Source organism: Coccinella septempunctata, chromosome 6, assembly GCF_907165205.1.
Source record: "Coccinella septempunctata chromosome 6, icCocSept1.1, whole genome shotgun sequence".
Classification (NCBI taxonomy): domain Eukaryota; kingdom Metazoa; phylum Arthropoda; class Insecta; order Coleoptera; family Coccinellidae; genus Coccinella; species Coccinella septempunctata.
The window spans coordinates 1,182,465-1,207,090 of NC_058194.1; the positions used below are offsets into that span (position 1 = coordinate 1,182,465).

At 36.8% G+C, this 24,626-nt stretch overlaps 1 pseudogene; it reads left to right on the plus strand.

The window, feature by feature from the left end:
• Nucleotides 1–2,677: 2,677 nt before the first annotated feature.
• LOC123315331 lies at nucleotides 2,678–12,989 on the plus strand (annotated as a pseudogene).
• The last annotated feature ends 11,637 nt before the right edge of the window (nucleotides 12,990–24,626 follow it).

Sequence of the window (24,626 nt, forward strand, 5' to 3'; positions counted from 1 at the left end):
GTTAATGAGTTTATCAAAGACCATGTTGTCTTCGTTTTACAACTTGAATTCCGAATTTTTTCACCAAGATAAGTTTGTTTCAAATATACCAACTGTTTATCATACATATTTTTCATCCACCTATATTGGTATAAATACTCACGCTTGAATTGTGAGATCACATAGAGAAGATCTAGCTTCTGCTTAAGATCTAGCAATAGCGGATCCTTATAACATGTGGAAATTAAATTTCTTTTGAATTTACACCCATCATCAGTTTTAACAGTAACATAGGGAAACGAACATTGAAACATTTCATTAAACTTGTCATAAAAGAATTTCCACATAGCATCTATATCACTTTCCTCAAAATCATACAAATGAGACCAATTGAAAACTGACAATTTCTCCATGAAATTTGATAAATTTTTCTTGCTGAAATTTCTTATTTTCTTCTTAGAAGGAATCGAATGAAGCTTACTGCAAATTTCAAGGGAAAAAATCTGTCCCAAGTGATCTGATAGATGAGGCTGAACTACCTGAACTGAACCTCCCTCTATATTAGTACAAACATTATCTAGACATGTAGCAGAGTGACAAGTTATTCTTGTAGGTTCCCTAACAAGAATATTTATATTGAAACCTTCCATAATTGTGACTAATAACTTACAATTTTTATCATTCTCGTTTAGTAAATCGATATTGAAATCACCCACAATAACAATTTCATTATTTCCTATAATCTGGAGAATCACAATTAATCTCTCAAAAAATAGTTCAATATCAGCAGTAGGAGGTGTATCTGGTCTATAGATACACAAAATAAACAATTTCAAACCCTTCTTCAAACAACATTCAATTGCACAGCATTCAATAACCCCAGGTACAGAAAGGTTGGAAATGTCCAACCTATTTTTACATACATGCTTGTTTCTTGAATAAATCACGACACCACCATGTTTTTTTTCCGCCCTACAGAAACTAGAGATCTGTGTATAACCATCAATGTAATAGCCCTTCAATTGTTCATCACTTTGCCAATGTTCTGTTATTGCCAAAAAATCCATTTCTGCTCCACTGTTGAAATCCAAGAGTCTATCGAAAGATGTGCTCAGGCACTGTATATTTATGTGAAATACCTTAATCATATCCAATGTTTTCGCATGTTCAGATTGCTTATTTATATGCATGAGATTGTAGCTTGCACTATGCTGTTTATTTACTGATGTTGGGTTATTCTGTATGGGTCTTGGGTTTTCGAAATAAGTTTCGAAATGAAAATTCTCTCACTACAACACCTTCTGGCCATACTGCAGGATTGCATACTGAATTATACAGTTCTTCTGTGCAAACTCCAACGCTAAATGCTGAATTATTTCCTTGTGTGCTCAGTTTTTTCACATCTATTTCTTCGTCTTTGTTGATTTCTTGAAGATAATCTTTGATATGCTGTTCAGATATATTGTTCCCTTGTATTCTCCCTACGTAGATCCATCTGCGTTTTGCTGCTCCCTTTATTAACGAATTATTTGTTATTTTAGTACCTGTGCATATTATATTTCTTCTATTCTTGTTTCTAGAATTAATAATCGTTTTCCATTCATTATCTTTATGCATTGAAATTTGCTCTTTGTTTTGGCTGATTTGACTTATTTCTGACGTATTTGTTTGGTTAGGTCTGGAAGGTGATACTGGTGGTAGTCCCAGTGTTCCTGGAGCTGTCATCGCTGTCTTTTCTGCGTATGTAATCTCTTCTGTTGTTATGTTCTGTCCTTGTTTGAGTTGTTTATTATCTCGCCTTTGTTCACTTTGTTGTTGATTGCCGATCTTTTCTCCTTTGTTTACGGTTTTAACCTTGATCAAATTTTTGTTTTTTATGATTTCCTGTTCTTGTATTTTTATCTTATCCATGAGTAGAGTATTATTTTCCATAAGTATTTTGTTCTTTTCTTGTGATTCCCTTAGTAACTCTCTGAGGTATGTTACTTCAATATTCAAAATATTGTTATCCTTTTGTAATTCTCCAATTTCTCTCGCCATTTTGTGGATATTGGCTTCTTCGTGCTTGCAAGTTGTAGATTTCTGACTTGCAGCCTGTTCCATACATTTGGGGTGGAAATTTTCTAAGCACTTGTAGCACTTGATCGGTTCCACAACCTTTCTTCTGCATTGGATGCATTTAAATTCATATTCTCTATTACTTTTAACAGAGTCACTTTCACTTGCGTCCTCTTCGCCCGCCATTCTCGACAAATAATGGTTATCATTTCATTAGTGAACAATTCAAACAAGGATGGTTTCAAATAAAATATTGCAGTACAGAAGAACAAGTTGCTGATATCATGACAAAACCAATGATGTACCAAGTTTGATTACTCCAAGAGAAAGATTGTATTCGCCATTATTATGAATTGAGGAAATTTGTTTCTATTTCAATAATTTTATATTTGAGTATTTTGTCATTAAGGGAGAGTGTTGAATTAGATTCGATAATGACAAAATATAAATCAAGTAGAAAGTTTGGTCAGCTTTCAGAAAAAGATCAAGTTTGCTTTTTGACATGTGTCAATAATAAAAAAAATATAAAATAAATGTTGCTGAATAAACAGAGTTACGAACTTGTGAATCTCTTTTATTAAATACAGAGTGAAGCAAATATTAAAATATAACAGGGTCCCAATAGTAGCGTCCAGTACACATGCGTTGGTCGCTGCGTGAGGACGGATTAAGTGGAATTTCGAAATGGAACTCGATAACGATATTGAACTTTTTATCGAACAAGTTGAAAGGGGAATTCTGTTGTGGGATATGGAATCACCCGAATATTTCAATCGTATTCGGAAAATATGTTGGGAAGAAATTGTTTATAGATTTTTTGAAGAAGGTGATTCAGAAGAGAAAAAAGAGCTTTGGATGAGTAAATCATTTTCATTAGTGCGCGAAGTAGGATTTTACGGAATAAAAATGTACTGCGTTACTTGGAATAATACGTAAATTATTAAACCATTTGATTTTGTCAGGGCAGTTGACTCGTTTACAGAATATTCAGCAAATCGGTCTCTTGTATTACGTTTCAAACGTCAATGAGTTCTAAAAAATGCCACTTCATATGTCAGTATTGGAAAAAGACAATTCTGTTGTGGGATATGGAATCTCCCGAATATTCCAATCGATGAATACCTACTAAAAATACATGTTGGGAAGAAATTGTTGAAATATTTTGTGGAGCAAGTAATTCAAAAGAGAAAAAACTATCCACACTGGAAACCGAAGATTCAATAATAGGGAATACTGGACTGGAAACTCGCGTTTTGACGCGTAGACAAACGCTACATGTGGACTCAACATGAAATGATACGCGCGTAGTCAATCGCAGACAAACGCTACATGTGGACGCAACATGAAATGATACGCGCGTAGTCAATCGCGCGTTTCGAAACGCGCGTGTCGAGATACTAGAGCACAGTAGATCCCGTCCACATGCACACACGCGTGCAATAAAATCGCAAGTTCGACGCAAGCAATCGCAGGGATCTCGACTCGCGCGTTTTACGCGCGTTTCGAGATACTAGGGTCTCAATGGTAGCGTCCAGTACATATGCGTTGGTTGCTGCGTGAGGACGGATTAAGTGAAATTTCGAAATGGAACTCGATAACTATATTGAACTTTTTATTGATGAAGTTGAAAGGGGAATTCTGTTGTGGGATATGGAATCACCCGAATATTTCAATCGTATTCGGAAAAAATGTTGGGAAGAAATTGTTTATAGATTTTCTGAAGAAGGTGATTCAGAAGAGAAAAAAGAGCTTTGGATAAGTAAACCATTTTTATAAGTGCGCGAAGAAGGATTATACTGAATAAAAATGTACTGCGTTACTTGGAACAATACATAAATTATTATTAAACCATTTGATTTTGTCAGGGCAGTCTCTTGTATTACGTTTCAAACGTCAATGAGTTCTAAAAAGTGCCACTTTATATGTCAGTATTGGAAAAAGATAATTCTGTTGTGGGATATGGAATCTCCCGAATATTCCAATCGATGAATACCTACTGAAAATACATGTTGGGAAGAAATTGTTGAAATATTTTGTGAAGGAAGTAATTCAAAAGAGAAAAAACCATCCACACTGGAAACCGAAGATTCAATAATAGGGAATCCTGTACTGGAAACTCGCGTTTTGACGCGTAGACAAACGCTACATGTGGACGCAACATGAAATGATACGCGCGTAGTCAATCGCGCGTTTCTCGCCGCATCTGGACAAGCTCTAAAGCACAGTAGATCCCGTCCACATGTACACGCGCGTGCAATAAAATCGCAAGTTCGACGCAAGCAATCGCAGGGATACTAGGGTGTCAATGGAAGCGTCCAGTACACATGCGTTGATTGCTGCGTGAGGACGGACTAAGTAAAATTTCTAAATGGAACGCGATAACATCCATATCGAACGATGAAGTGGAAAAGAGAATTCCGTTGTGGGACATGGAGTCTCCCCAATATTCGAATCGTATTTTGAAGAAAAAATGTTGGGAAGAAATTGTGAATTTATTTTCTGAAGGAGGTGATTCAGAAGAGAAGAAAAGAGCATTGGGTAAGTAAACCATTTTTATTAATGCGCGCAGTAGGATTATACGGAATAAAAAAGTACTTCATTACATGATATAATACACAGGTAAATTATTAAATCATTTGATTTTGCCAGGGCAGTTGACCCTCGTTTACAAAATATTCAGCAAATCGGTCTCTTGTATTACGGGAACTTACACTTGGTCTCGCGGTATCACCTTGCACACTATTCAATGATGTATTGTATAATATGTGATCGAATCTATAACCATCCCTTAATCTGACATATTTATGGAGAACACAGCAGGCTTTGATTATGTCTTCTGCAAATTCTATATTCACGTTGAGTGGTCTGTGAAATATTCTCCATTTGTTCACCAAGATACCGAAACAGCATTCGATATAACGTCGTGCTCTTGATAATAATCGGTAGTTAAATATTCTTTTTTTATGTGTTAGCGATTTACCACAATAAGGCCGCATGACATTTTTCATTAGAGCAAAGGCCTCATTTCCTACAATAACATGAGGTGAAGGAGTCTGATCTCTTTCCGATAGCGGTTTTGGATTTGGAATGCTCAGTTCATTATTCATAAGTCTTTCATAGAACCTGGAGTTTTTGAAAATGCTGCAGTCATTACTCTTTCTATATGCTCCAATATCTACTGAGATGAAACAATAGTTTGCATCGCATATAGCCAATAATACAGTCGAATGAAAATTTTTATAGTTGTAGAAAAGTGAGCCAGATTCGACAGGTTTTATAATTCTGATATGCTTTCCATCTATGGCGCCGATACAATTCGGAAAATTGGTGAATTTTTCAAACCCTTCTGCAATGTCTTTCCATTTTTCTCCTGTGGGTTCTTTCATCACTATATTCTTCAATTTCTTCCAAATGACAACACACGTTTTCTGTACGATTTCGATTATTATCGACTTTCCCAATCTATAGGCATAATGAAGGTCTGCAAAATATCATCCGGTAGCCAAATATCTGGAACGAAAAATAAATCGTAATTAATTCTTCTAAAAAACAGATTAAAGTAACTTTCAGTCGTTACAAATACTTTATATATGTTAATGGTTCCAGGAATTTCACTTCAAAAAAAATTGAAAGGGCTACGCGACAGTTTTGTGAGAGAAATGAAGAGAAAGAAGAATGCGCCATCAGGTTTCGGAGCTCCTTATAAAACATCCTATATTTACTTCCAAAGATTGATGTTCTTAGAAAGATCTGTACGTGATAAGTTTACCGAAAATAACTTCAATAATTCACAAACATCTACCGATTATGACCAAGACGGTTTTGGGGACTGCGAAGATATAGCCAGACCATCAATGCAAAGTCATACAAGAAAAAGAAAAAAAATGAGTGCTGCTGATGCAGAATTTTTGGACATAATCCAAAAAAATTTAAATGAACATCAAACTATTCAGCATCCCAGCATGACGGAGCAAGATGATGACAAACTTTTCTGTTTGTCATTATATATAAAGAGCTATTGAAGGTGCCTGAAGTCAATAGACTTCAAACAAAAATTGAGATGATGCATGTCCTCCAAAGAGGTCAGCAGCTCGGACAGCAGGTTCCAATAGTGTCACCTCATCAAATGTCATTTACACGTACAACGAAACACCAAGATTTTCGTTTGTACCTCAAAGGTTTTAGTAGAAAAACACCGCATTCCGCCGGGTGCTAACTTCACGGGCACCCACTGTTCGATTTTTCGCGAAAAATAAAGTACAGTTGGAATGTTCATCGTTAGTAACTATTTGTAACACAAAAATTTTTGTTTGTAACCTGACCTATAATGGGAAAATGACACCCTCAAAATGCGAAGTTAGCACCCACATTTTCGAAAATGAAGACAATTTTTTTTGCACTGGTTCGTAACTCGTTGGTAATTATTTGTAACACAAGAATTTTCCTTTTTAACCTTACCTATGATGGGAAAATGACACCTCCAAAATGCGAAGTTAGCACCCACGTTTTCGGAAAAGAAGATAATTTTTTTTGCATTCGTTTGTAACTCGTTAGTAACTGTTTGTAACACAGAAATTTTCGTTTGTACCTCGAAGAAAGTGCTAGAAAAACACCGCATTCCGCTGGGCGCTAACTTCACGCTCACCCACTCTTCGATTTTTCGCGAAAAAAGAGTACAGTTGGAAAGTCCAAGGTTAGTAACTATTTGTAACAAAATTATTTTCATGTAACCTAACCTATAATGGAAAAATGACACCCTCAAAATGCGAAGTCAGCAATTACCTTTTTGGCAAATCTCCATTTATTTTTTGCTTCCAATAGCACTTCGTTAGTTAACTGTAATAAGACCGACTTCGGGGTTACCGTATTCGAACCTTTTATTAGCGACCACAAGGCAGTGGTTCTCGAGTATCACTTTCTCGATGCTGATGTGAATGATATCCCTTATGTAAGATATAAAAGAAATTTATCACAAAATAATTTGTCCAATCTTTCTTCACATGTTTCTGGTACCAGTTTCGATCAGGTCTACCTTATCTCTTCAATACACGATAAGTTTCAAATATTCATTGAAATTTTGAGTTCCTCGGTTGACCGCACCTGTCCTCTTAGAGCTGTGAAACCTTGTTCTACTGAACAACCACGGTGGATTACTTCGGCCGTGGTCGATGCTCGAGATCGCCTCAGAAATTTCCACTGGCTGGTAAAGAACTTGAAAACTCAAGAGGCGGTTGATCAGTACAAAAATGCCAGAAAGTCCTACAACCAATTAATCAGAAAGTCCAAGAAAGGCTATAATAGTTATCTCCTCCAAAAATCGAACAATATCAATCAAACAGTTTGGAAATTGGTTAGAAATGAAATAGGGATGAATGTCTGTAACCTGAAACACATTCAACTTAATATTGATGATGCTCTAGTTTCTTGCCCACTTAGGGTCGCGGAGACTTTCGGTAGATATTTTGCGGAGATTAACAAATTAACATTGCAAGATCACTATGGGAATTCCTTGTCCACTCAGTGTACTACACACCGATTAATGCATCATAATTTTTTTCTTTTTCCCGTGCTACCGGATGAAATCACATCAGCAAAATGTAGGCTTTTTTATCTGGTCTAGGGTATGATTCTCTTTCAGACAAAAGTAAACCTATATTTCCCTTCTTCTTAATGGTGTAGTTAATAAAACTCGAACTCTATTTACAAGTTTATTAACAAATGTACACGTTGGATTCACTCTACACAATATATTAATATATTGTGACCGATTGCTGACTATTTACTTCAAAACAAAACTCTGATCGTCTAATCGCCTGAACATCTAAAAGTGTTGAATCGTCTATTCGTCTTTCGTCTATATTCAAAACTGAACCCGACACTTAGCGAATCAATTCCCAACATGGCTAAGACTGAAATTATCAGATTCCAAATTCGCCATAATGAAGTACCACTCACCTTAAACTATCAAGGAGAGGAATTACAGTCTACAGACTGTGTTAAATTTCTGGGACTATTTCTTGATAGTAATCTGAGATGGGAACATCACATAGACCATCTTTGTAAAAAACTTAACAAGTCCTATTATGCAATATCCCGACTCAAGAACACTTTTCAGACAGATGCCCTGCTTCGAATTTACTATGGTATGGTTTATAGTCATCTTTGCTATAATGTGGTCTTGTGGGGGTCGTCAACGGTCAGTGGTCGTGTGTTTATCACCCAAAAAAAAATCCTACGAATGATTTTCAAATTGAAACCTCAAGATTCCTGTAAGCCGATTTTCAAACAGTACAAGATTTTGACTTTGCCATCTATTTTCATTTTGAATACTTTGATTTATATCCGACAAAGTATCCACCTTTTGAACAGGTGTACTGATTTTCATGCATATTATACTAGAAATGATGATGTACTATGCATTCCAATGCACAGAACCACAAAGTTCACTTCATCACCAATGTTCATTGGCACCAAGCTCTATAATCACTTAAATAAAAAATTTAAGAGTATGACTGACAAGTAATTTAAAAGTCAGATCAAATTACTTTTGATCAACAAGTGCTATTATAGTGTTAAAGAATTTTTAGAAGATAAGTTATGTTAAGATCAAAAATTTCTTTTTCTTGTGTTTTTATTCTTTACTATGTTAATTTTTTTCAGAAATTGTCTTGACGTGTCTTATACATTTTATCATGGAAGGATCAATAAATGTATTCTATTCTATTATATTCTAGTAACTATTTGTTAGCAGTTAGCATTTCGCTGGTTGCTAGCTCAAAATCGAAGATCAATCGAATATAAAATATAATTCATCTCGGAAATACTGGATTTTCCATGTTGAACGAAGTACTTTAGTCAATATAAATTGGATGTGGAATATGTGTTGATACAAATACGAAGATACTCCGAGCACAAACATCGGGTCCCAGACGAAAACTTCCATGGAAAAAAACTTGAAACGAAACAGAAATTCGTGTCACAAATATGTAGTTACAGATGGAGTTCTTATTTCACGGAAGCTAAACTGATTCAGAATTCTCCAAAATGTTTATACATATATGCTAATTTTGCACTTTATGTGGTGCTATTTTGTCAATTGCAGAATTGGTTACTTACGAAAAATTTTGTGTGTCGAACATTAAGTAACAGGGTACTATCGAAAGCAAAAGCGAAATCTAGAATTTTCCAACATATAGGTTCTTACTCACACTCTTCACTTTTTCAGGGTACAATTTTTCCATTAGTGATTGGGTGGAAAAAAATTTTGTCTCCAAATAGTTACTAACGAAGTTCTATTGGGAAATAAAAAAAATTTTGAAAATGAGGGTGTTATCTCAGCATTTTCGGGATGGCATTTTCCCATTATATGTTAGGCTACGAGCAACAATTTTTGTGGTTCATATAGTTACTAACGATGGACTCTACAACTGAATTTCATTCATTTTTGGGTTCCCGGTGAGTTAGCACCCAGCGTAATACTGCAATTTTCTTTCATTACTTTTGGAATACAAACGAAAATTTTAGTTTCACCAAAAGTTACTACCGAGTAACTAACGGAAGGAAAAAAAATCCTCATTTTCGAAAAAGTCGTTGCTCACTTCGCATAGCAAGAAAATGTAGAATAGAAGTGTGGGTGCTGACTTTGCATTGTGTGGGTGTCATTTTCCCATTAAAGGTTAGGTAACAAGAAGAAAAAATTGTGTTACAAATAGTTACTTGGACTTTTCAACTGTACTATTTTTTCGCGAAAAATCGAACAGTGGGTGCCCGTGAAGTCAGCATCCAGCGGAATGCGGTGTTTTTCTAGCACTATCTTTGAGGTACTAACGAAAATGTTTGTGTTACAAATAGTTACTAACGAGTTACGCACGAATGCAAAAAAAAAATCTTCATTTTCGAAAAAATAGCTGCTAACTTCGCATTTTGGGGGTGTCATTTTTCCATCGTAGATAAGGTTACAAACAAAAATTTTTGTGTTACAAATAGTTAATAACGATGAACTTTCCAACTGTACATTATTTTTCGCGAAAAATCGAACAGTGAGTGCCTGTGAAGTTAGCACCTAGCGGAATGCGGTGTTTTTCTACTAGTACCTTTGAGGTACAAACAAAATTTTTGGTGTTACAAAAGTTACTACTGAGTTACTAACGAGTGCAAACAAAATTTTTTTCATTTTCGAAAAAGTGGGTGCTTACTTCACGGACACCAACGGAGTCCCTGCGTTAAAATCTAAAATAACGACGACGTCCAACAAGCGATAAGGCATAGACCATAAAACAATCGGGAAAATATTACCATAACACCATCCCTCCAAAAGTTGAAAATACCTGGTATTTTCAGAAAGGCTGCATAATAGTGCCTCTCATCGCCTGCTCGACGTCGACGGTTGAATCATTTCCACGTCCCTTCTCAGCCACAATCAATTTAAAAAAGAAAAAAAATTACAATACACGAAATTTTACATTGAGCATACAAATTCAAGACTTGGAAGCGCAAAAAAGGAATCATAAATACCCCATAAAATATTTTTTTTTATTATAGTTGATATAAGATTACCGAACCGAACTTAAATAATGGGAACTTCTATATCATGAGATTCTATTTTTTTTTTGGCAACTAGTTGGTCGTGAGCATTGCGAAATAACGAAACAGCACTGTTAGATCCTCGTTTACTCTACCTTCATTTTCTATCTTCAATTTAAACTTATCTCACCACATTTCTCTCTATTGGTAACCCTCAAATTGGTCCAGTAATTTATATACCTAACGTTCTCGGAATATTCCCTTAATAGACATTTTCAACTTCAACTTCACTTCCGTCAATACTGTTATTCTGTGTTTTGTTTTACCCCACCATTGAAGAATGAAATGCCCCATTCCCTGCCTACCTATAGCTTATGATGTTTTATTTATTTACATTATGTTGTGTCCGGTTTGAGGATTAACGTGGTAATATCCTATGGATTTACCATTGATATCTTCTAATTCGTAAACATTGGAACCACAATTTTTCCTTATTCTGTGGGGTCCAGTGAATTTCTTATCTAACTTGGCCGAAAAATGTCTCGAAGCATCTGGGCAAAGTTTCTTTTCCAAACATAATCTCCAATATTAAACGAAACGGGCCTTCTTCGCAATTCATATCTACGTTCAGATTCATCTGAGGCCTTTTTGATATTTTCTTTTATTTGTTTATTTAATTTGATCAAAGCTTTACTTCTCTGGTTTTCGTCAATTTTTAATATCTCGCCAGGCTTTTGTCTCATAGTTTCGAAGTGTGACCCATTCAAAATCATTTCACGACCAAAATTTGCGAAATATGGTGTAAACTTTGTTGTTTCGTGTTTGCGGTCCTTAAAGAGCAAGCTAAATGTGGAAGATTATTGCTCCAGTTTGACTGATGTTCATCGATATATGAACTTAATAAAGATTTAAGAACTCTATTTACTCTTTCCGTTGGGTTATTCTGGGCGTGATAATTTGCATTGTACACAGGGCCGGATTAAGACCACTTGGCGCCCGGGGCACAAGATATTTTTTCGCCCCCCCCCTCATGTTACAATAATGATCATTTAATAAAAAAGGAACCTCTAGAGATATTTTCATAATGAAGTTCTTTCATCGAAAAGTAAAAGCCAGCAAAAATTATGAAGAACATATGATACAGGTATTTGGAAAAAAGGTGAATTGAAAACAACTCAGGTGTTTTCAATTCACCTTTTTTATATGAACTAGGTATCGCTGAGTCAAAAATTAAGAGTAAACCAATGTTAAGAATGCATTAGGCAGTCAAAATTTAAATTTTTTTCAAGCAGCCGTTTTTTTTTGTGTTTGACAAAACTGAATTTTTGAAAACAATCGCGATTTTATTTTTTATTCGCTATAATATTGGAAAAATTAAATTTTTCCTCTACTTTTCAGCATTTGAGATTACGGAACGAAAATACATATTCTCAAAATGTCTGCAGCTCTTCCAATTTCCTCCCAAGCATCAAATTCAAAATGTTTTTTATTGAAAATATTTCAACTTGTTCGTCAGTTGTACTCACTACGAACATTCAAAATACTCGTCCACAGACCAAGTGTTATTTCCTTTGAGCCTGCGTTCAAAACTGACAACTATCGGATCGCTCCGAACGACGTAGGGGTTCAATACGTCCACACTGAGAAACCGACGACGGAAGTCATAAAATTTTATGGGATTTTCATTGACGTTGAACGAACCGTTTTTCATTGAGTACGCGCCTGATGAAAAATTCAAGAATATTCAATTAAAAAACACAAAACGTTTCTCATATTTTTCAGACAGAAAAGTTAGTAGTTATAAAAGACAACATATTTTCAAAATATGTATCGCAAAATAATTCCTGCCACCAGGAAAGCGTTGAATTGAGCTTTGTGTCTTTGTGCTTGCTCCACTTGATCTAAGCACTCTTTTTTCATTCACTTTTATCTTTGCACAATGAACACCCACCAATGAAATACAATATGACGTGAATCGACAGTACTGTTAGAAATATAAAAACAGAAACAATAAAATAAAATCACATTCCCGGCATTGCGGCATTCACAGAAGCGTCTATTTCCATACCGCAAAAATTCGTTTTCGATGCGTGCGCTTTCTATTCACCCTGTATTGCTGACTAGTCACAATATTCCCGAATGAATAGAATGCGCTGGAGCTCGGGCATCGAAGAAGCGGTGGGAAAATAGGCAACGGTTCGTTTGGAAAGTACACCGGAAGCATTATATATGACGACTGATATCGATCGAAACCGTATGTTTCAATTATTTGGAATCGGTTTTCTCGATTTCAGTGATTTCCGTATTTAGTGACTGTTACTAACAATGAATTCGCCCCCAATTCTGAATTCGCCCTGGGCAATTGCCCTTTTTGCCCTGGTGTTAATCCGGCCCTGATTGTACAATGGTTTTACACCATACTTCTCTAAAAACTGATTAAATTCACGACTTCTACCGAACCGAGTACCGAACTGTGTCGCATTGTCCACAATTATATATTCAGGAAAGCCATATATACTAAAAATACATGGTGCTCTATGCTTTTAATGACGTTTTGCGCTGTTGCTCTACGAAGGGGAGTGAATATACTAAATTTCGTGTGATAATTAGTTGTTACCAGAATATATTTGTAGCCATTACTGGACGGTAATGGTCCAAAAATATCTGATGATATATGAGTTGCCAGGGTTGTTCGATTTCTGGCCGTTTTCCCATCATTTCTGCTGGGGTTTTCTGTAGAGTTTTTTTGACCACAACATACAGGACAACGCTTCACATAACGGTATACATCAGTTTTCATACGTGGTCAGGTAAAGCTACGGTTTCCTCGGACAGACCGTCGACCGTTGCGTCCCGGCCGTCAACCGTCGAGGATAGCGATTTCCGCTCGAAGTGGTTTGCTAGAATTAAGTAGGAATTAGTTCGTCAGCTACATCTGTGTGCGGTGCGGTTGATTTTGGTGGTGAAAATAACACGACTGGAGAAATATTCAAAAATGGACCCTGAAAAATTAATTGTTATGTTATTGTTGGAGGAAGAAGAAGAAGAAGAAGGGGAACTAGTAATGACAACCCTCAAAGATTCTAATAGACCAGTGGATGAATTATTTTTGAGACGGCCTACAGAAGGTGCCTTCAATATAACTGTGCCCAGGAGACTTTTTGCGAATGAAACCAAATTTAGGGAGTATTTTAGACTCTCCAATGATCTTTTCGCAGTCGTTTTGAGTTTTGTCAAGGACGACATCAGCAGGAAACCTACCAATAGGGTAAAATGTCCCATTTCTGCTGAAGAGAAATAGAAAGAGTATAACGCTGAGGTAAGTTTCTGGTCCAAAAAAGGATTGCATTATGTGAAGGCAAAATGAAATTTTCCTTTTATTATAGTATTCGTTACATTTATGAAAATAAACTCAATATTCTTAACTTAACATTTGTACTGCATAAAATACTCAAATTATAGATTCACAATTGTGTAAATGATGTGAAGGGGGAAGTTGGTGATACTGATGTAGGACTATCTTGTGGAGAAAATTCTCTTACATATGATGCTGCTATTGAGGTTGACTGAGACAGGTTTGTTGGTACTAAATATTGTTGAGGTATAACACTGTAACCAGAAGATCGGGAACCAGAACCAAATTCTCTTTGTTGTTGCTCAAACTCTAGTTCCGAAATTACTTCTAGAACTTTGACTTTTGCCCTTGTTTGCAGATCTGGATGAAGTTTTTCAACTGTCAACGCAATACTTATAAAAAATATTGAGATTGGAGTAACCTCCTTTTTGGCTTCATTACGTGTTTGGCTCAGCAATTCTTTCATCATCTGGGTTCTTTCAATTCGCCCTCTCTTGATCTCTTCAATAACTTGTTCCCGTTCTTTCGAAACGGGCTTTCTTTTCCTCTTACTTGGAGTATTCGCAGGTGTTACTAGTTCTTCCACTGTGGTTGAGTGGTCGTCGTGATGTTCCACGGTATTCGTGAAGTCTTCGGTAACAGGAGGGGCTTCGAAGTCAATTAGTTCTTGAGAACCCTCTATATAATCTATATCATTAGATATGTGTGAATCATCCACTAAATCTTGTGATTCACTACTTCCATCACTTTCACTAAGGTTACTGATAGATCTGGAAATGAACGACTGTGATACATTGTACAAAGATATTAACTATTTACTATACTTACTTTCTCTCCACGATTGAGGTATTGTCGAGAAAGCTCAAGTTTTTGTACTTAGCAAAAAAATGTTCCATTTGAATATTTCTGGCTGAGCCAGTTTTTAGGCCTTTCATAACTTCTCGTTTCCTCTTCGTGTAGTTATCACGAATATACTTCCATCTTGTTTGGCACGCTTTTTCTGAAAGTTTAAAGATTAATGTTAAGGCTACCAATTAAATTCAAATAATATTATAAGATATAAATTATAAATAATTTTTCAGGTATTTGGCAACAGGGGAGTCCTTCAGATCACTAGCATTCCAATATCGTCAACATCATAGCTGGATTAGCGTTTCAGTTAGACAAGTGCTTCGAAGCATTAGGAAACGCATGCTTTCAACTTATATACCAAAACTGTCAGAAGACCGCATGAGGGCAAATGCTCAAGATTTCAATGATTTGTGGAACTTTCCAAATTGTTGTGGAGCCATCGATGGAAAACATGTCCGAATACAATGTCCAAAGAATACTGTCACTTTATTACAACTACAAGCAGTTTCACTCAATCGTTCTGCTGGCTATAATCGATGCACATTATAGGTTCATCGCAATTGATGTTGGTTCGTATGGGCGAGAAGGAGATGCAAGCATCTTCGAAAAATCGAAGATGGGAAAGGATATCAAAGATGATAATTTCAACATCCCACCTGCAATGATTCTTCCAGAAACAGAAATTTCACAACCTTGCGTTATTTTGGGAGATAGTGCATTCTCCTTGACAAAAAATATTATGAAACCTTATTCACAAAAAGATTCCCTTCATGACCAGGCAAAGGCTGTGTTTAATTACCGACTCAGCCGTGCACGACGTACTTCTGAAAATGCTTTTGGCATTTTATGTCGGTACTTTCGAGTATTCCCTACTCCAATCGCTATTAATCCTTTTGCTGTTGATGACTTAATAATTTCAGCATGTATCTTGCATAATATGCTTCGAAATTCAAAAATTCCATCTCCTAAAGAAGACGAAGATTATACCCCACAATTGCCCAAGAAAAATATAATACCAATATCATCATCATATGCCAGCAGATCATCCACAGCTGCTAATTCTGGGAGGGACACCTTCAAAAATTATTTCGTTGGACCACATGGATCAGTGCCATGCAAAATGCAAAGGTGCAGAGAATGGTCATGCTCTTATTCCATATAATTGGAAATTATATTATATATTAAAAAAATATATAGTCACCACTTTTTTTCATTCTCACCCCTATTTCTTTCCAAATATATTATTTTTGACCACCAAATCTTTGTAGCTTCGGCGTACTATATTATATAAGGGTGGATGTTGTCTCACCAAGTCTATTAAGACTTCATCATCCTCCAATGAGAATTTTTCACACATTTTCTTATTTTTTCCAATATTATTTCACCGTAGATCGATTCAAATAGTAGCCGCTGAACTGCGCGACGCCGCTCTAATCTACCCTCAACAGATCTGGACGGACGAGTCGCGACCTGCCAGTTGAACGTCCAGGCACCGTCCAGCTACGCGTTTGCTGGAAAAACAGTCCCATAGTAAAACATTGGTTAGATAGAAACGTCGGAACGCGGCGGTTGACGGCCTGGACGCGACGGTCGACGGTCTGTCCGAGGAAACCGTAGCTTAAAATTCCGAATTAGATGATTGTAAGTTCTCTGTACTCCGAAGTGGCCACCTGTCGCCATTTCATCGTGGTATCTTTTTAAAAGGCGCAACCTATAATATTTTGGCACTACTTCCTTCCATTCATCGACCTCCTGCATTAAATCTTTGAAACCCAGAGGAATATGTTTCACTATCTTATTATTTATAATTCTATACTTGTGGTAGCGCAAAGGGTGATTTTGAATGTTGTTGAATAATCTCCGGTGCTCTGGAAAAACAATCGGCTACTACATTGAATTTTCCCTTTCTGTGAACCACATCAAAATCATAACTTTGCAGCCTTCAAATCGTTAATCCATTTGAGTGCGTAGTTATCTGTTATAACAGTAAATTTTTGTCCTTCTATATAACCTCGTAATCTTTCAATGGCCCAAATAACCGCTAGGATTTCCAATTCCGTTGAACCAAATTTCGATTCGTTTTTTGTTAAAGATCTTGACAGATAAGAAATAACGTGATCTCTATTTTATCATAGTGTTGATATAAAACGCAACCGAGTCCCTTTGAAGAAGCGTCAGTTTGAACAATGAAGGGACAACTCCAATCGGGGCATGATAATATGGGGGGAGATATCAAGGTGTTTTTTATTTTATTAAGCGCTTCATCAATAATTCGTCCACTTCCAGGGTACACTTTTTTTGTATGAGAGGATGAACTATCTTCGAAAAATCAGATACAAATCGTCTATAATACGATAACATGCCAATAATTATTTTGATTTCCCCGGCATTTTTAGGTTTTGGCATCTGCGAAATCGCACTTACCCTAGCTGGATTTACTGATAAACCCTTCCTATTCGCAGTGAAGATGGCTACGAGTAAAGATGTATGGCCAGGGTGGGTTTAAAGTGCAATTTGTGCCCCAATGTCTTCCATAGTCGTTGTGGATCGCTAAATGTTGTGGTCGGGAACTACTCATTCCTTCTGCGGGTAACAAATCTGGGGATGAACAAGATCCACGATCGGTTTCAGTCATTGAAGCTGAACCCAAAGCTCCAGTTGTTGATGTGGAATTTTCATCTCACGAGTTTTTGAAAAGAGTTGTGGCTGAACTAGAGGACAAAAATGGAATTCTTGTTGAGAATAATGCACTCCTGAGATTCAAGATCTCTGTCTTGGAAAAACAACTGAATGAAAAAACTGAAATTATTGCAGACCTGAATAAGAAGTTGGAAAACTCTACGAAAAAATCCAGTACAGATATCGCCGCTTCAGGTAAACAACAACAATACATATCGTATGGTCTTCTCGGATGTTTAAAAAAATGCGGCACTTGAACGGAACAAGCGTCTTCAATCTTCACATGTGAATCGATCAAGTCATTCACCTGATACTATAAACAATCAGATTACCAATGTTTATGAAAACTTAACCTCATCGATGTTGTCTGGAGTTGATTCGAAAGGTTATTCCGATGTTACCAATAGGAATATAAATAATCCTGAGAGACATTCAGGATCGCTGAATTCAAGCTTTTCAGATGTCCACGTTGACTCGGAGGGTGATGGTGATATGTTTAGGTTTCGGCTAATGCAGCTAAATGCGCGATCACTTTCCAACAAAATTAACAATCTGAATGTTCTTGTGTCAGATAGCAATCCATCTATCATCAGTATTGCTGAACATTGATGCGAAGACATCAATCTGAGCGTCATGTCGATACCTGGTTTCAAGTATCAAGTTTCTGCCGATGATCACGAGAGCATGGTGGTACTGCCCTTTTTGCCATCAGATCTGGTCTTCAAGTGACAAACATGGACATTTCCAGGTTCTCCGTGGAAATGGAGTGCGAGTTCTGTGCGGTAAAGGTAGTTTTTGATAGTGTGAAAATATGTGTTTTGAGTGTCTATAGGCCTCCTTCAGGAAGTGTTAACATCTTTCTTGAAAGGCTCTATCATGTTTTAGACTATTGTATTAACTCTGTTAATTTTTCATTTCTGTGCGGTGATCTCAATGTTGATTATTTGAGCGATTCTAGAGATAGAGATCTTATGGTTGATTTATTGCTTTCTTTCAATTTGAAGATATCTTCTTTACTGCCAACTCGTATTTTTACGAATGCGGCAGGTCATACTTCCAGTACAAAAGTTGACTATATAATTACTAACACTGATTTGAGTCAATGTGAGACGACGGTGTTTGAGGATCATTTTAGCGATCACAAGATAGTATGGCTCGATTATTTCTTTCACACTAGTGTTGAAGTTTCTACGAGAGCACAAAAATATACCTTAACTAGAAACATAACATCTGTAACTTTACAAAATCTTGTAGTGGAGATTTCACATGTCAATATTGATAATATATACACTGCGACTGGTACTGATGAGTCTTTTGGTTCTTTCGTTGACATTGTGCAGTCTTCAATAAATAATTGTTGTCCACTAAGGCAACAAGATATTTCTGAAAGGTCTAATGTGAAATGGTTGACACCTGCAATTAATCTGGCTAGTCAAGAACTCAAGAACCTCTATTGGCTGCTGAAAAACTGTATAGAACTCAACATGCTTTGGAGGTCTATAAAAAAGCTAAAACCGACTATAATCGTCTTCAAAACTAGAATACCACAGCTATCTCATCAACCTGTCAGATAATAAGAATAAAACAGTTTGGAAAATTGTGAATCAAGAAACAGGTAGACAGAAGCATGATGATGTTATTCGTTTGAACATGAACGGTTCATTATGTTGGGATTCAGATGTGGTGGCTGATACCTTCGCGAATTATTTTTCGTCGATTGCCAAAACTTGCATTTTCGAAAATTATGGAGAAATATATCTCAGTTCTGTACACTAAGTTCAATTAAAACTGAAACTTTTTTTTCTTCCAGTAGATAAATATGAAGTTATCAATGTGATCAAATCGCTCAAGAACAAAAAGAGTTGTAGAGCTGACTTTGTATCAGCTAGGATATTGAAGGAAATAGTGGAATACGTAGCTGAGCATATTGTTTTCCTGATTAACTTTTCGGTTACAAGTTGTATGTTTCCTACTGCCTTGAAACATGCAACAGTACTACCGATCTATAAGAGAAATGATCCTAATAATATAGCCACCTATCAACCCATCTCTGTACTCAGTGTCTTTTCTAAGTTTGTTGAACGAGTAGTATTAAACAGCATGACAGTTTTCCTCACAAAATTCAATCTCCTTTCGAGTTGTCAACATGGGTTCACAGCTGGGAGATCAACGCAAACAGCCGCCTTACAATTTTTCGATTTTGTTTACCGTTCTCTGGATGCGGTCTACTTGTTTCGGGTCTATTTTTTGATCTTACGAGAGCCTTCGACTGTATAGCCCCTCAGTTCATTGTGAGCAAGTTGCATAATCTCGGTTTTCGGGGGATTTTTCTGAAATGGATTCAAAGTTTCATTTCAAACCGGACTATGTCTGTTAGGGTTCGTAACTCAGTTTTTCGAGTATTCTTGAATTAATTGGGTGTTGCTCAAGGTTCTGTTCTGGGGCCTTTACTTTTTATCCTCTTCATTAATGATTCGCCTGAATACATTGTTGAAAGGCTTGTCATTTTTGTGGACGATACGTCGGTGGCGGTCTCCGCTCGCAGCCTTGCTGAGCTTATAAGGCGTTGCGAACTCTTAGTCGATAGTTTTGTCAGATGGTGCAGGGCTAATACTCTCATTGTGAACATCCCTAAGACTGAACTAATGATCTTTGAAATTAAAAACTTTTTAAAAGAGCCCATTTCCATTCGTTGCTTAGGCAATGAATTGAAGTCCAAAAACTCAGTTTAATTCTGAGGTTAATTTGTTGATAGTAATTTGAAATGGAATGATCATATACATCATGTATGTAGGAAATTAAGCTCATCTTTCTATGCTATTCGGTAAAGAAGAGATACTCTCCCCCTTAAATCAATTATAAACACGTATTACAGCTTGTGTTTTACCCATATTGCCTAAAATATCATCGTCTGGGGAAATTCCATAGATTTTGATAGAGTTTTCATATCCCAGAAACGTCACATGAGAATGATTTTTCGGGTTGGTCCTCGTCAACACTGTAAACCATTATTAGTTGCTAACAATATTATGCCTTCTATATATATGTATAAATGTTTATTATATGTGAGAGACAAAAAATCGATCTTTGTTAAGCTGTGTAATTTTCATTGTTATTCTACTAGAAATACCGAAACTCTATCTTTACCTCTGCGTAGAACCACCAAGTTTGAAAAATCTTCTATCAGTGTATGAAGCTTTTCAACCATTTGCTTGATTCTGTTAAAGTAATGAGTAGATTAAATTTTAAGAAAATTGTTAAATCGCTAATGATTCGTTAGGCATATTAGTGTTAGGGAGTATTTGGATGATAAAATTATGTTGTTCTAATAAATCTGTAACCATGTGACTTGTCCTATACCCAACATTGAGTCCAACAGGATCAATAAATATTATTTTTTTTCCTTCGTGTGAGGGGAAAACCCTTTATGGGCGCCCAGAGGGTCCGCACTCTAGGTAGTGTGAGACTCCGAGATCTTGTTTGGCTACTCACTGAAAACCCCTCACACATTCCACGGAGAAGTTCTTCGTCCAGCCCTTGCAGCGTCCCTTAACAAAAGAGATGAGCTGCAAGTGGCATCTAGAGTTCATGGGATCTGATGATATGCAGTGACCCAAGCAACACCGCCTTCTGCATTCTGTGCGCTAGTATCTCGGCCCAAGATCTTCAGGCCGGAATAATCTTCAATTCTTCCACGTAGTTGGCTCTCATTCCTCCGAGACATCCTATGATCAGTACAACCATCCTGACTTTATGACCCGGGTACATAGTTCCAAGCTCGAAAACAAGATCTTTGTATTTTTGCTTTTTCTGTTCTTCCTTCATCACCATGTTGTTTTCTGCAGGGGATGAGAATTCCACGACGAACAATTCCTTCAGCTCTTTGTCCAAAAGAAGTATGTCTGGCTTTATTGCATTGATCTGCCGTGTTGTTGAGACAGGATAGTTCCAGTATATTCGAGCTTTCTCGTTCTAGACCTCCGCTTCAATCTCCAGAGGCACATATGGTAGCACCGGTTCTTTGTCTATCTCATATGCCGCCCTCAGATGGAAGTAGAAAACTCGGAGTGCCGCGTTGTGTCTCTCTATATACCCCGATGGAGCATGGACTCTGCAGGCGGAAAGAATGTGCATAATCGTTTCTTGTTGACTATGGCACGCTCTGCACGTTGTTGGGGTGTCCATTTTCATGATGTTTTTTTTTTATACCATCTGGTATTTATTACTCCATCCTGACACGCCATCACTAATCCCTCCGTCTCTGACTTAAGGCTAGCCGACTTTAGAAAGGCGAAAGACAATTCTTCCGACAAATCTTGGTCTTTTAAACTCCTGAAAAATATGGAATGCAGGCTCTTACTCATATGATGTTCGAGTAATGTATTCGACTGAGACTTCCGGATCAGTCTTGCTAGCCTTCTTTGGTCCGCTTGAGTGATCGGTGCTCCAGCACGCTCAGGATCGATCGACACGCCGGTTATACCGAGCTTCCCCAAGGCTCTCTGTCCAGCTCGGAATAGGAAGGCTCCGTGGTTCGCGAGTTCATGCTGAGCTACAAACTTCAGAAGCGGATCTTCACTTCTTAGGACCCTTACTGCTGTTTCCAATGTTTGTTGATAGTGTGAAATATTATTATTATTATATTATTATTATTAATAATGAATCCTAGAATCCTAAGTATTCCAATTCATTCCTACAAAATTTACACTTCTCCCTTTTACAAGTTAAATTATTTTCCCTCAGCCGTTTTAATACCTCTCTCAGAATTCTCTTATGGGTCTGGAAATCGGGCGCAACTATGATGAGATCGTCCAAATAAACGAAAACGTAAGGCTTCAAATCTCCGAAAAGTTTATCAACCAAACTTTGGAACGTTTGAGCTTAGCCATGTAGTCCCATCGCTAGTCTTTTATAATGAAAACGGCCTCGGCCTGGCACGGTAAACGCTGTGTATTTTCTTGATTTTTTGGACGGAGGAACCTGCCAAAAAGCGTGTAAAATATCTAATGAGCTCATATGTTTGGCGTTGCCTAGAGAATCTAAGATTTCATATACGATAGGTAGGGGATAACTAGGTTTGTTTGGAATTTTATTTAACTCCCGAAAATCCGTCACGAAACGAAAGGTGCCATCTTTTTTTGTTACCATTAAAATAGAAGATGACCATTCGGACTGACTTGGTTCGATAACTCCGAGTTCCAACATGCGATCTATTTCTGCATTTATTTTACTTTGCATTGCAGCATGGGCGCCCGCAGAAATTTTTCTCAGGGGGGGGGCAAAATATCATCTACGGTTAGTTTTACTGAAAAAAAAATTTCTTTAACGGTGACTATCGAAATATTTCCAAAAAGATGGAATCAATTAAATGATCGTCAAGACCGAACGTCTGCATCGAGCTCCATGAAATCTTCAGATTTTTAACTAGAGGAGTTGCTCTTTCAGAATATGTATCACATATCCATTTACGGTTAGTTTTTTTGAAAGAAAAATTACTCTAACGGTGGTGACTATCAAAAAATTTCCAAGAAGATGGAATAAATTAAATGATCGTCAAGACCGAACGGATGCATCAAGCTCCATAAAATCTTCAGATTTTTAACTAGAGGAGTTGCTTTTTCAGAATATGTATCTCGTTTCCATTTACGGTTAGTTTTATTTAAAGAAAAATTACTTTAACGGTGACTATCGAAAAATTTCCAAGAAGATGGAATAAATTGAATGATCGTCAAGACCGAACGGATGCATCGAGCTCCATAAAATATTCAGATTTGTAACTAGAATAGTTGCTCTTTCAGAATATGTATCACATATCCATCTACGGTTAGTTTTATCGCAAGAAAAATCACTTTAACGGGGACTTTCGAAAAATTTCCAAGAGGATGGAATAAATTAAATGATCGTCAAGACCGGACGGATGCATCGAGCTCCATAAAATCTTCAGATTTTTAACTAGAGGAGTAGCTCTATCAGAATATGTATCTCATTTCCATTTAAGGTTAGTTTTATTGAAAGAAAAATTACTCTAACGGTGACTATCGAAAAATTTCAAAAAAGATGGAATCAAGTAAATGATCGTCAAGACCGAACGGCTGCAACGAGCTCCAAAAAATCTTCAGATTTTCAACTAGAGGAGTTGCTCTTTCAGAATATGTATCACATTCCCATCTACGGTTAGATTTATTGAGAGAAAAATTTTTCTAATATATCTATCAATTAAATTATCGTCAAGACCGAACGGCTGCATCGAGCTCCATAAAATGTTCAATGTTATAAATGTTTGAATTCGATAGTCTTGGTGGTTTTGATGGAATGGACTGTATATAATTTGGCGAACCGTTCTAGTTTAAAAAGCACTAAATCACCGGAAAAGAAAAAATAGAAAGGTCTTACAGAGGAATCCTGACCGCACTCTTCTTCTGCTGGGGAAGTTCTGAAGTTGTCTTGAGGTTGTTCCGTTTCTTGCGAAAAGGGCCCTTTTAACGCGGATTCTCGTGGTCGATCCTCGATGATGATCTTCCTTCCTGATCCTTGTTACACGCACTAGGCGATCGAATATTCACAAACGATTCGTGGCTGTTTATAATTGTTTTATGGTTTCAAAGTAACCGATGCCGACGTGGGCAGAAAACTGTTAAAAGCAAAATTGGCGACTAATGGCACAAAATTGCGTAAGAGTCAATTTATTTCACTGATATATGTAGCCTGAAGCGGATAAAATCATACTGTTCTTTTTGATGTTCGAAGAAGTTGACATATGGCGAATTAAGTTTATTCACGCAGAATCGTCCGCACTTGTGTTTATGAGAACCACAATTCGAATTTCAAACAATAAATATGGCCGACTTTAGATGCGAAAGATTCAATATTTAGTAATTTTGAATTCTTGGGCAAAATATTGAACAAAGAAAAAAGCATTTCATGTTCTTTTGAGAATCTCGTTTCAAGGGCTGAAATCAGATGATCTAAATATTGGATGAATGTAGATTTTTTCAAGTAATCTTCAGCTGAAGATGCTTCATAATTACATGTACATTTGTCTACCGCGAATTCGTGGTTTTCCAATCTTTATATTGAGACTCTGAGCATTAGATGATGCTTTGAAAAATTTCTGTGAAGCATGCATCATCGGAACTATGTTTTCCACATATATCTATAATAAAATTTATGTGACGTTTGA